This window comes from Pan paniscus, chromosome 15 (genome assembly GCF_029289425.2).
Source record: "Pan paniscus chromosome 15, NHGRI_mPanPan1-v2.0_pri, whole genome shotgun sequence".
In the NCBI taxonomy this organism is placed as follows: Eukaryota; Metazoa; Chordata; class Mammalia; order Primates; family Hominidae; genus Pan; species Pan paniscus.
Genome location: NC_073264.2, coordinates 55,994,465 through 56,008,597, shown reverse-complemented (window position 1 = coordinate 56,008,597; position 14,133 = coordinate 55,994,465). Strand labels below are relative to the sequence as shown.

General features: G+C 42.5%; 1 protein-coding gene and 1 pseudogene across 4 annotated transcripts in view; both read left to right on the top strand.

The window, feature by feature from the left end:
* GCH1 (GTP cyclohydrolase 1) overlaps window positions 1-14,133 on the top strand; it is a 94,432-nt gene that overhangs the window by 18,042 nt on the left and 62,257 nt on the right. The gene's annotated exons all lie outside the window — the stretch shown is intronic.
* LOC103783862 (farnesyl pyrophosphate synthase-like) lies at window positions 1,228-6,574 on the top strand (annotated as a pseudogene).

Here is a 14,133-nt window from a genome sequence, read left to right as displayed (position 1 = left end):
TTTATGATTTGTATGATTTTTTTGTTTGTTTGTTTTCATTTAACTTCTATATTTCTCATATTCCTGGTAACTGCAAGTCAGGTCTAAAGACCTCACTAAATTCCTGGAAAACATTTTTAGCAGGAATGCTCTGTACTTCATGCACTGTCACAACTGGGAGACACTAAGTATTTGGATCTTGAAGATTTAAAGACTTCTAATTGGTTTTTAAAAGCCCTGTTTCACTGGTTTTCTAGGATAAGCTTCTCTAGAGAAGTTCCTTTTTAAAAAATGTTTTATTAGTTTGAAGATTTAATGGGATTTTCCTTTCCCCTGAAATTCTTCCAGTTTGATTTCAAAAAGAAAAGGTCAACATAGCATTACATTTCTGAATTTTCCCTCATATAAGCCAAATAAATAGTTGGTGAAACAGTATTTTGTGACTGATGTGCACCACTTTGGTTCTGGCAGTCTCTGGGCATTAGACCACTCTTTCTGCTCTGCTCTCCTGGCTGACAGTTTATAATGGATTTTACTTTTCTTTTAAAAAATCAGATTTGCTGTCTTTTGCTGTCATCAGCTCTGGGCCTTGTCACCACATGGCAGACTTCAACCTACAGTAACCCCTGATGCGTGTTTCCTGAAGGGGACCTCTCCCCTTCAGTCCACACTTCTAGTAGGTTGAGTTCAGCCCAATGGAGTCAGAAGATGGGTCAAAATCTGGCTCTCCCACCGGCTGGTTGGCTCTTCTTCAGCAGTCAGCTAGTGTTTCCAAATGACAGTATCTGTGTCCTCATCTGTAAAGTGGGGACAATAACTGGTGTTTGTTTTGTTTTGTTTTGTTTTTGTTTTTTGAGACAGTTTCACTCTGTCACCCAGGCTAGAGTGCAGTGGCGCGATCTCGGCTCACTGCAAGCTCCGCCTCCCGGGTTCACACCATTCTCCTGCCTCAGCCTCCCGAGCAGCTGGGACTACAGGCACCCACCACCGCGCCCAGCTAATTTTTTGTATTTTTAGTAGAGACGGGGTTTCACTGTCTTAGCCAGGATGGTCTCAATCTCCTGACCTCGTGATCCACCCGCCTCGGCCTCCCAAAGTGCTGGGATTACAGGCATGAGCCACCGCGCCCGGCCTATAACTGGTTTTGACTAATGCGAGTTGTGGTAGGGCTTGAAAGAAATCACAAACTAAATGTAAAATTTAATTTGAAAAATGCTGTCCGAGCAGGAACTCACATCCAGGAACAAAATGAATGGAGACCAGAAATCCAGATATGTATGCCCAAGAAAAGCAGAATTTTATCCAGGACTTCTCCCAGATTGTCAGGATGCTGACTGAGGATGAGATGGGGCACCCAGAGACAGGAGAGTCTATTACCTGGCTCAAAGAGGTCCTGGAGTACACTGCCACTGGAGACAAGTACCACTAGGGTTTGATGTTGCTGGTAGCATTCCAGGAGCTGGCAGAGCCCAGGAAACAGGATGCTGATAGTCTCCAGCAGGTCCTGTCTGGGCTGTTGTGTGAACTGCTGTAAGCTTGCCCGTTTTTTTTGTTGTTGCTGTTTTTTGTTTTTTGAGATGGAGCCTAGCTCTGCCGCCCAGGATGGAGTGCAGTGGCACAATCTCGGCTCATTGCAACTTCCACCTCCTGGGTTCAAGTGATTCTTGTGCCTCAGCCCCCTGAGTAGCCAGGACTACAGGCGCATTCCACCACACCCAGCTAAGTTTTGTATTTTTGGTGGAGACGGGGTTTCGCCATGTTGGCCAGGCTGGCCTCGAACTCCTGACCTCAGGTAATCCCCCTGCCTTGGCCTCCCAAAGTGCTGGGATTACAGGTGTGAGCCACTGCACCTTGTGCTGCAAGCTTTCTTCCTGGTGGCAGATGACATCAGGGATTCATCCCTTACCTTGCTGGGGGCAGATCTGCTTGTATCAGAAGCCAGGTGTAGGTTTGGATGCCATCAATGATGCTATGCTTCTAGAAGCATCTATCTATCACCTGTTGAAGCTCTGTTGCTGAGAGCAACCCCATTACCTGAACCTGATAAAGCACTTCCTGTGGAGTTCCTATTAGACAGAGATCAGGCAGACCCTGGACCCCATCACAGCCCCCCAGAGCAATGTGGATCTTGACTGATTCGCTGAAAAGAGGTACAAATCTACTGTCAAGTATAAGACAGCTTTCTTCTACTTCTACCATCCTGAAGCTGCAGCCATGTCTATGGCAGGCGTCAATGTGGGGAAGGAATGGGCCAATGACAGGAAGATCCTGCTGGAGTTAGGAGTTCTTTCAGATTCAGGATGATTACCTTGACCTCTTTGGGGACCCTACTGTCACCACTGGCAGAGTTTGTACTGACATCCAGGACAACAGATGACAACAAATGCAGCTGACTGGTGGTTCAGTGTCTGCAATGGGCCACACTGGAACAGCACCAGATCCTGCAGAAGAATTACAGGGAGGAGGCACTATATGAGGAGCTGGATCTGCTGACCATGTTCTTGGTATGTGGAAGATGGTTACAGCCACCTTATGGGTCTCATTGAGCAGTGTGTTGCACCACTGCCCCCAGCCACCTTCCTGGGGCTAGCGTACAAAATCTCCAAGCAACTGCAAGGCAGGGAGAGGAGGCTCTCAATAAATTACTGTGTAATCTTTTTGTTGTTGTTGTTGTTGTTGTTGTTGTTGTTGTTTTGAGACAGAGTTTCACTCTTGTTGCCCAGGCTGGAGTGCAATGGTGCGGTCTTGGCTCACTGCAACCTCTGTCTTCTGGGTTCAAGCGATTCTCCTGCCTCAGCCTCCCAAGTAGCTGGGATTTCAGGTGCCCGCCACTACGCCCGGCTAATTTTTGTATTTTTAGTAGAGATGGGGTTTCACCATGTTGGCCAGGCTGGTCTCGAACTTCTGACCTCAAATGATATGCCTGCCTTGGCCTCCCAAAGTGCTGGGATTATAGGCGTGAGCCACTGCACCCGGCCTACTGTGTAATCTTACAAAAAAAGAAAAAAAGAAAACAATGCTCTAAAAGAGAAGGGAATTTTGTTTCTGTTCCATGCATAGACCTACACAGGCTTTTTTCCTTTTGCTGTTTCCCACTTCCATATCTTATTTTATATGGTACTTTTCTTCCTTTCCCTTTGTAGGAAACCCTCCCTCCACCTTTCCTCCTACTCGACCTTTAGGCCTGGGTAAAATTTTAATCTTCAATACAATCATATTGTTTTGTCTCAGCCCACAAGTTTTCATTTCTGTGAACTATCAGTTTTACAATTTAACCTCTAGTCATTCTCCAAATATTTTTACACCTAGGCCTCTTATTTCTGCAGATCTCAAGTTGCTTGAAGTCATGGTTTGATAGATTTGTTTTCAGCTCAGAACTATGAAAACTTTATTGTATTACCCTAGACATTGATTTCTAATGAGTTGGTTGTAGGATGCAACTGGTTTCTTAAGTGGGGGATATTTTTCTAGAATGTGGGTACAACTTTCTGATGTGAGGTCCTCACAAATTTTTAAAATTTGCTCCAGCAAAAAGAACCACGTAGAGGTTCTCTACCTGGGTCCTTCCTGCCTCACCTTCTTTAGGTCGAGTTGGCTCCAGTTTCCTCCTTGTCTCTGCCTCCACCCCACCCCTGCCCCAGGCCTCATAGTGTTCCACAGGAATGACGTGGTGACTGTAGTGAGGGTTACAGTGAAGAATTGCCCACTGTTTGGCCTTGCTGAACAGCAAATTTGGGCCAGCAGTGGGTCTGTTTTCTCTCTTTTCTTTTTATTTATTTATTTTTTTGAGACAGAGTCTTGCTCTGTCTCCCAGGCTGGAGTGCAGTGGCGTGATCTCGGCTCACTGCAAGCTCCACCTCCCGGGTTCACTCCATTCTCCTGCCTCAGCCTCCCGAGTAGCTGGGACTACAGGCGCCTGCCACCACGCCCAGCTAATTTTTTGTATTTTTAGTAGAGACGGACTTTGTCCGTCTTAGCCAGGATGGTCACGATTTCCTGACCTCGTGATCCGCCTGCCTCGGCCTCCCAAAGTGCTGGGATTACAGGCGTGAGCCACCGCACCGGGCCTTTTTTTTTTTTTTTTTTTTGAGTCGGAGTCTCACTCTGTCGCCCAGGCTAGAGCGCAGCGGCGCAATCTCTGCTCATTGCAAACTCCGCCTCTCGGGTTCAAGCAATTCATCTGCCTCAGCCTACCGAATAGCTGGGATTACAGGCACGCGCCACCGTGCCCGGCTAATTTTTGTATTTTTAGTAGAGATGGGGTTTCACCATGTTGGCCAGGCTGGTCTCGAATTCCTGACCTCGTGATCCACCTGCCTCATCCTCCCAAAGTGCTGAGATTACAGGCGTGAACCACCGCGCCCGGCCAGCAGTGGGTCTGTTTTCAACCCTCATGTACCCTCAGCTCTCAAGCCTGTGTGCTCCCACCCCAGCCAGTCACCAGAATCACATAGATTTTAAAACGACTTATCCTGGGTCCATCCCTACACATAGTAAATGAGATTTTTGCTGGGTAGCTTGGGACGCTATATTTTCCAAAACAGGTATTTGGGAACCCCTGTTGCGAAGGAAGATCCCTTATCTCTTCATCTGTCACTAATGATGGTGGCTTGCGCACTCTGATGGTACTTACTTGGATGGGATTACAGATGGTTCCATCACACCCATCTGTATGAAATCTCGTGGTATAAGTGAATGTAGGATGATAAGGGACGAGCCTATTAGAGGCTTTTGAAGCAAATGGATAGTTTAATCAGATTGGTGTGGTTTTTTTTTTCTGTAGAACTGCTGTGAACTAGACCTTGTTATCACCATCTGTTTCGTAAATTCCATTTTCGGTTTAACAGCTGGATTGTGAAAGATATACAAAATTATCCAGTTAAAAAACTAAATTTGGCAAGTGTGTGTGTGTTTTTAAAAATGACTCCTTGAATACACTGTTTTGATTCCTTAGACAGTTTCTAAGGCTCTAATTTTGGTCTACCAGAAATATTCAGAGTAGTAACCTGAGACCAGAAAGGCGAGTTCTTTGGCTTGGATAACTTTGAGAGTTAATAGTATACATGATTGGCAGCCTTCAGTTTTATCCAGCAATAAATCTAAACAGTTTAAAATAAGTACTTTCCCCTTACCTCAGTACAGAGAGGCCCTGGCCACTGCCATGCACATCTCAGAAGCTGAGCAGTGGGGCAGAAGGATAACTTGTAATTTGGCATCAATGTCCAACACCCTTGAGCTGTGCAAATCAGGAACCTGGGAGTCATGTTAAGCATCCCCTTCACTGAGGACACGGAAGCCCAGGTCACACAATCTGCACAAAGCCTGCACTAGAGCCTGGGTCTCTGGACTCTTTTATTCATTCCTTCTACTTTACCATTCTACATCTTGAACCACTGTGCATGCGGTTCCCCTAAGAGGCAGTAAAGTAATTGCATCAGGGTGGAGAGATTATATGTGCTTTCACTTTCTCATTTGATTATTTCTACATCTTACCAATAAACTTCCATGAATATTACTGTTGTAATGAGGAGCAAAATGTTAGTAAAGATAACTTTATACGTGAAAACTTGAACTCTTACCAAGAAATGTAGTGTTTGTGACAAGGCTGGCTGAGAGGATGAGAATAGCTCATCAGTACTGGGTTGGCTGAAGGAAACATGCATGTCAGTACTATTTTGAGGGCAGCTGAGAATATCTATTTCAATAGCTTTGGCTATATTTTAATAGCTAAGAGCAACATATGAATTTGTCTCTGCCAAAGATGAAGGGAGTGAAAATTTCCAAAATAACCAAACTTTTACTTTTTTTGCAATACATTAGGTCTTTCCTGCTGACAAACCTACAGTTTATGAAATAAGTTTGTGGAGCATATCAAAGCTGTGCGGCAGCTCTGTGCACTCCAGCAGATGGTGTGACTGGTTGTCTGTAGTCGTCTTAGTTTCCGCCATTGTGTCAGTCTGTGGAATGTTTGGGTTCATGCTTATTTTGGCCAAGTTTTCCAAATTCTGTCTTGGTAAGTACAAAAAGCTGTGAGTGTCGGAAGCTCTAACAAGAGGTGTACTCGTGATGAAAGTGAAAGCAGACAGAGCGATTTTTTTTTTCCTCTCTGAATTTGTTTTAACATGCTCTTACTTGTAGGACAAATTTTTCAAACAGGTGGTAGAAAGCAAAACATCTTAATGCCATCTTCAGGGCAGAAGACTTGGAGTTGCAGGATGTGATTTAGGGAGGATTTTGAAGGAGTTTGCAGCACTGCGTGAAGCTGGCTGGGTCTTCCTGTGTACTCCTCCTTGCCCTCCTCCTATAGCCCCTCCATGCAAAGGTAACCTGTTTTTTTAATGTTTGTTTCTTTTTTTTAATTTTTTTATTTTTATAGAAAAAACAAATGCCAGCATGTGTATGAAGACCTTAATTTAAAAAAAAATTTTTATTGGCCTGGCGCGGTGGCTCACGCCTGTAATCCCAGCACTTTGAGAGGCTGAGGCAGGCGGATCACCTGAGGCTGGGAGTTCAAGACCAGCCTGACCAACATGGAGAAACCCTGTCTCTACTAAAAATACAAAAATTAGCCAGGCATGATGGCACATACCTGTAATCCTAGCTACTCGGGAGGCTGAGGCAGGAGAATCGCTTGAAGCTGGGAGGTGGAGGTTGCGGTGAGCCGAGATTGCAGCATTACACTCCATATATATATATATTTATATATATAATATATATTATATATTATGTATTATATTGTATAATATATATTTTACATATTATGTATTATATTATAATATATATTATATTATATATAAAATATATTTTATATATTATTAATGAAATTTCTCACATATACAAGACTGTATGAACAAGTTTAATCAAAATACATTGGGTTTTAACAAATCTTAGTATTTTGCTATAATTGCTTTTAAAAAATACAGATAGTTTAAGTTTCCTAGTTATCACTTCCTGATCCAGTTATCATCTCACTACAGAGGTAACCACTGTACTGAATTTGGTCCCTAACTTTCTTTTTTTTTTTTTGAGATGGAGTCTTGCTCTGTTGCCCAGACTGGAGTGCAGTGGCATGATCTTGGCTCACTGCAACCTTCGCCTCCGGGTTTAAGCGATTCTCCTGTCTCAGCCTCCTGAGTAGCTGGGATTGCTTTCATGTTTTTTTTTTTTGTTTTTTTTTTTTTTTTTTTTGAGACAGAGCCTTTCTCTGTCGCCCAGGCTGGAGTGCTATTGTGCAATGTTGGCTGACTGCAACCTCTGCCTCCCAGATTCAAACGATTCTCCTGCCTCAGCCTCTTGAGTACCTGGGATTACAGGCATGTGCCACCACACCCAGCTAATTTTTGTATTTTTAGTAGAGATGGGGTTTCACCATGTTAGCCAGGCTGGTCTTGTACTCCTGCCCTCATCGGCCTCCGAACGTGCTGGGATTACAGGCGTGAGCCACCGCGACCAGCCTCATGTCTGTTTTTATACTTTCATTTTCTGTATATGTTTACAAACAACATGTAACATTGTTTCTACTTAATTTAAATGGCTCATACTCTACATATCCTTCTGCTACATGCTTTTTACACTGAATATCCTTTCAAGGATTTATAAATGCAGCCCAAATTTACTCACTTTCATTGCTGGGTCGTATTTTATTGTGAGTTTATCCAAACTGTGTAATTGTTCTTCTGATTCACTCTTCTCTATTTTTGCTATTACCAACAAGACGGCAGTGATTTTTTTTTTTTTTTTTGAGACAGGGACTTGCTCTGTTGCCCAGGCTGGAGTGCAGTGGTGTGATCTGAAGTCACTGCAACCTTCGCCTCCCAGGTTCAAGTGATTCTCGTGCCTCAGCCTCCCCAAGTAGCTGGGACTACGGGTGCATGGTACCACATCCGGCTGATTTTTGTATTTTTAGAAGAGATGGGTTTTCACTATGTTGGCCAGGCTGGTTTTGAATTCCTGACCTCAATTGATCCACCTGCCTTGGCCTCCCAAAGTGCTGGGATTACAGGCGTGAACCACTGTGCCCAGCTGAAAATTCTTATGTTCCCTTGGCTGCATGAATTTCTTTGGAGTCCCTTCATTTAAAAATGTATTTTAAGGAAGTGAATTGGTCCAGCGTGGTGGCTCACACCTGTAATTCGAGCACTTTGGGAGGCTGAGGTAGGAGGAGCTTGAGCCCAGGAGTTCAAGATCAGCCTGGGCAACATAATGAGACTCTGTCTCTACAAAAAAATAAAAAATTAACTGGATATGGTGGCATACCTCTAGTCCCAGCTACTGGGGAGGCCAAGGTGGGAGGATTGCTTGAGTCTGGGAGATGGAGGCTACAATGAGTGGTGATTGCACTGCTGCACTCCAGCCTGGGTGACAGAACGAGACCTTGTCTCAAAAAGAAAAAAAAGTGAATCATAGAGTAAAGACAGACATATTAATTGGATAAACACAGAAGATCTATGTTTAACTCCAGCTTTGTGCATGGTGTTACAGGGAAGTGTGTAGAAGCTCCAAAGCCTTCAGATATAATGCTTAACTCAGAAACTTATAGCCCAGTGTGTCTGTGGGACGTGGGCACAAATAACCATGGTACTACGAGGCATGATGAGATAAGCGCTGTATGCTGGTGGAGGTAGCTCTGATATTAGATGGAACTATGCGGGTCTGGACCATTCTCCACCAAATCAGGATAGGCTTATCTTTGTTAGCACCTTGAGTTGATTTAATTCCAGCCAAAAGCAGAGGTGTGATGCCCTAGGCACTTCTTTCTGTCTCTTCTCTTAATTTTAAAACCAGTAGGCAGACTCCATTAGCTCTTTCCTATCCTTTAGGATGGATGCTCACTCAGATGTTCCAAGTCATCTTCCACTGTCTTTTAACTCTGTCCTTCCAGGAAGATGCGTCGGGTGTCCGGCTTCCTCAGAGAGCTGGAGTTGTTGGTGCTGATCACCAGATACTCCAGACGGCACTAATTCCTATACTATGGGTTCAAAGGGAACTCCATTGGACAGAAATTTCCTTTTGAGGAAATCTTTCCCTGGAGTTTCTTCTTACCTTTTTCCCTCACTTTCTCCACAGCAGAAACAGGTCTGTTTGTCCTTAAATATTTACCTATATATTTGAGTAGGAGCATTTTGAAGAGATGAAGTTTCTATGTAGCAGCACAAAACATGGAATAGTTCAAACCAGGGGCACTCTGGTTCTCAGACCGGGAGCTTCAGGATCTTCTGGGAACTTGTTAGAAATGCAAATTCTCAGGTCTGCTCAGATCACCTGAAACAGAAGCCCTAGGGGTGGGGCCTAGAGATTTGTGTCTTAACAGGCCCACTGCGGGAGTCTGGGAACCCCTGTTTCGAAGTATGCTTAAATAAGCACTTGGGGGCCAGGCATGGTGGCTCATGCCTGTAATCACAGCACTTTGGGAGGCCAAGACAGGCAGATCCCTTGAGCTCAGGAATTTGAGACCAGCCTGGGCAACATGACGAAACCCCATCTCTACAAAAAAATACAAAAATTAGCCAGGCATGGTGGCTTGCGCCTGTAATCCCAGCTACTCAGGAGGCTGAGGTGGGAGGATCACCTGAGCCTAGGAGGTGGAGGTTGCAGTGAGCTGAGATTGTGCCGCTGCATTCCAGCCTGAGCAACAGAGGGAGACCCTGTCTCGAGAAAAAAAAAAAAGCACTTGGGCTTGTATTGTGGGCCTGTCTTACTATACTTTCAGAAAAGGGTCTGGCAGACTAAATACTTGAGGGATGTTACCCAGCAGTGTTATTTGTTGACACTGCTTAATTATGAATGACATGAGAAAGGTATACCTGAAAACTGACATTGTGTGGTGTTGTTGTAGACAAACCTTTAACTTGTGGAGGCTGCTTTCGTTTTGTTTGTGGTTGTGACCAACCGTAGGAAACAGAATGCCATAAATCCCTGTTTCCAGGGTTACCTTCTTGCTGCTGATAACAGGCAGGAAATTAAAACAATATGTGATAGTGTTCTGTTCTTATTATCTACAGATGGTAGCTTTTAGATATGTTGGAGCAAAACATAAGTAAATATAGCAGGGAAACTTTATTACTGAAGAAAAATGATTTGGCTAGGTCAAGGTTATAGTCTGGTTCATTTTAATAAAATGGGGCATAGGCAACATATTAGTGTTCCATTATCACATGAAGCATTTAGCTGTATGAGGATCACTAGATTTTTTTTCTCTTTGATTTAATTTTGAGTATGTAAAACATTTACATGATTCCAAGGTCAAAACTGTGTAACAAATTATATTCAAAGATGCTTCCCTTTCATCCATATCCCTTCTGTCTCTTCTCTTACTGCTTTGCAGTTAATCATTTTTACTAGCTTTTGAATTTATCCTTCCAGTGTTTCTTTTTGCAGATAAGCATATACATTCATACGTATATGTCATATGTTCATAGCTCCTCCTTCCACTTTCATTACACAAAAGGCTACATACTATACTACAATTTTAAAAATTATTATTACTATTATGATTTTTAGAGACAGGGACTTGTTCTGTCACCCAGGCTGGAACGCAGTGGTGTAATCATAGCTCACTGCAGCCTCAAACTCCTATCCTGGGTTCAAGGGATCCTCCTGCTTCAGCTGCCTGAATAGCTAGGACTATAGGCACATATCACCATGCAGTACTTTATAATTTTTTTTTTATTATTATACTTTAAGTTTTAGGGTACATGTGCACAATGTGCAGGTTTGTTACATATGTATACATGTGCCATGTTGGTGTGCTGCACCCATTAACTCGTCATTTAACATTAGGTATATCTCCTAATGCTATCCCTCCCCTCTCCCCCAACCCCACAACAGGCCCCGGTGTGTGATGTTCCCCTTCCTGTGTCCAAGTGTTCTCATTGTTCAATTCCCACCTATGAGTGAAAACATGCGGTGCTTTTTGTCCTTGCAATAGTTTGCTGAGAATGATGGCTTCCAGCTTCATCCATGTCTCTACAAAGGACATGAACTCATCATTTTTTATGGCTGCATAGTATTCTGTGGTGTATATGTGCCACATTTTCTTAATCCAGTCTATCATTGTTGGACATTTGGGTTGCTTCCAAGTCTTTGCTATTGTGAATAGTGCCACGGTAAACATACATGTGCATGTGTCTTTATAGTAGCATGTTTTATAATCCTTTGGGTATATACCCAATAATGGGATGGCTGGGTCAAATGGTATTTCTAGTTCTAGATCCCTGAGGAATCACCACACTGACTTCCACAATGGTTGAACTAGTTTACAGTCCCACTAACAGTGTAAAAGTGTTCCTATTTCTCCACATTCTCTCCAGCACCTGTTGTTTCTTGACTTTTTAATGATTGTCATTCTAACTGGTGTAAATGGTATCTCATCGTGGTTTTGATTTGCATTTCTCTGATGGCCAGTGATGATGAGCATTTTTTCATGTGTCTGTTGGCTGCATAAATGTCTTCTTTTGAGAAGTGTCTGTTCATATCCTTGAGAAGTGTCTGTTCATATCCTTCACCCACTTTTTGATGGGGTTGTTTGTTTTTTTCTTGTAAATTTGTTTGAGTTCATTGTAGATTCTGGATATTAGCCCTTTGTCAGATGAGTAGATTGCAAAAATTTTCTCCCATTCTGTAGGTTGCCTGTTCACCCTGATGGTAGTTTCCTTTGCTGTGCAGAAGCTCTTTAGTTTAATTAGATCCCTTTTGTCAATTTTGGCTTTTGTTGCCATTGCTTTTGGTTTTTAGACATGAAGTCCTTGCCCATGCCTATGTCCTGAATGGTATTGCCTAGGTTTTCTTCTAGGGTTTTTATGGTTTTAGGTCTAACGTTTAAGTGTTTAATCCATCTGGAATTAATTTTTGTATAAGGTGTAAGGAAGGGATCCAGTTTCAGCTTTCTACATATGGCTAGCCAGCTTTTCCAGCACCATTTATTAAACAGGGATTCCTTTCCCCATTTCTTGTTTTTGTCAGGTTTGTCAAAGATCGGATGGTTGTAGATATGCGGCATTACTTCTGAGGGCTGTGTTCTGTTCCATTGGTCTATATCTCTGTTTTGGTACCAGTACCATGCTGTTTTGGTTACTGTAGCCTTGTAGTATAGTTTGAAGTCGGGTAGCGTGATGCCTCCAGCTTTGTTCTTTTGGCTTAGGACTGACTTGGCAATGCGGGCTCTTTTTTGGTTCCATATGAACTTTAAAGCAGTTTTTTCCAATTCTGTGAAGAAAGTCATTGGTAGCTTGATGGGGATGGCATTGAATCTATGGCCATTTTCGCGATATTGATTCTTCCTACCCATGAGCATGGAATGTTCTTCCATTTGTTTGTATCCTCTTTTATTTTATGGAGCAGTGGTTTGTAGTTCTCCTTGAAGAGGTCCTTTATGTCCCTTGTAAGTTGGATTCCTAGGTATTTTATTCTCTTTGAAGCAATTGTGAATGGGAGTTCACTCATGATTTGGCTCTGTTTGTCTGTTATTAGTGTATAGAAATGCTCGTGATTTTTGCACATTGATTTTGTATCCTGAGACTTTGCTGACGTTGCTTATCAGCTTAAGGAGATTTTGAGCTGAGACAATGGGGTTTTCTAGATATACAATCATGTCATCTGCAAACAGGGACCATTTGACTTCCTCTTTTCCTAATTGAATACCCTTTATTTCTTTCTCCTGCCTGATTGCCCTGGCCAGAACTTCCAACACTATGTTGAATAGGAGTGGTGAGAGAGGGCATCCCTGTCTTGTGCCAGTTTTCAAAGGGAATGCTTCCAGTTTTTGCCCATTCAGTATGATATTGGCTGTGGGTTTGTCATAGATAGCTTTTATTATTTTGAGATATGTCCCATCAATACCTAATTTATTGAGAGTTTTTAGCATGAAGCATTGTTGAATTTTGTCACAGGACTTTTCTGCATCTATTGAGATAATCGTGTGGTTTTTGTCATTGATTCTGTTTATATGCTGGATTACATTTATTGATTTGCATATGTTGAACCAGCCTTGCATCCCAGGGATGAAGCCCACTTGATCATGGTGGATAAGCTTTTTGATGTGCTGCTGGATTCGGTTAGCCAGCATTTTTTTGAGGGTTTTGCATGGATGTTCATCAGGGATATTGGTCTAAAATTCTCTTTTTTTGTTGTGTCTCTGCCAGGCTTTGGTATCAGGATGATGCTGGCCTCATAAAATGAGTTAGGGAGGATTCCCTCTTTTTCTATTGATTGGAATAGTTTCAGAAGGAATGGTACCAGCTCCTCCTTATATGTCTGGTAGAATTCGGCTGTGAATCCATCTGGTCCTGGATTTTTTTGGTTGGTAAGCTATTAATTATTGCCTCAATTTCAGAGCCTGTTATTGGTCTATTCAGAGATTCAACTTCTTCCTAGTTTAGTCTTGGGAGGGTGTATGTGTCCAGGAATTTATCCATTTCTTCTAGATTTTCTAGTTTATTTGCGTAGAGGTGTTTATAGTATTCTCTGATGGTGGTTTGTATTTCTGTGGGATCAGTGGTGATATCCCCTTTATCATTTTTTATTGCATCTATTTGATTCTTCTCTGTTTTCTTCTTTATTAGTCTTGCTAGCAGTCTATCAATTTTGTTGATCTTTTCAAAAAACCACCTCCTGGATTCATTGATTTTTTGAAGGGTTTTTTGTGTCTCTATTTCCTTCAGTTCTGCTCTGATCTTAGTTATTTCTTGCCTTCTGCTAGCTTTTGAATGTGTTTGTTCTTGCTTCTCTACTTCTTTTAATTGTGATGTTAGGGTGTCAATTTTAGATCTTTCCTGCTTTCTCTTGTGGGCATTTAGTGCTATAAATTTCCCTCTACACACTGCTTTGAATGTGTCCCAGAGATTCTGGTATGTTGTGTCTTTGTTCTCATTGGTTTCAAAGAACATCTTTATTTCTGCCTTCATTTCGCTATGCACCCAGTAGTCATTCAGGAGCAGGTTGTTCAGTTTCCATGTAGTTGAGCAGTTTTGAGTGAGTTTCTGAATCCTGAGTTCTAGTTTGATTGCACTGTGGTCTGAGAGACAGTTTGTTATAATTTCTGTTCTTTTACATTTGCTGAGGAGTGCTTTACTTCCAACTATGTGGTCAATTTTGGAAGAAGTGTGGTGTAGTGCTGAAAAGAATGTATATTCTGTTGATTTTGGGGTGGAGAGTTCT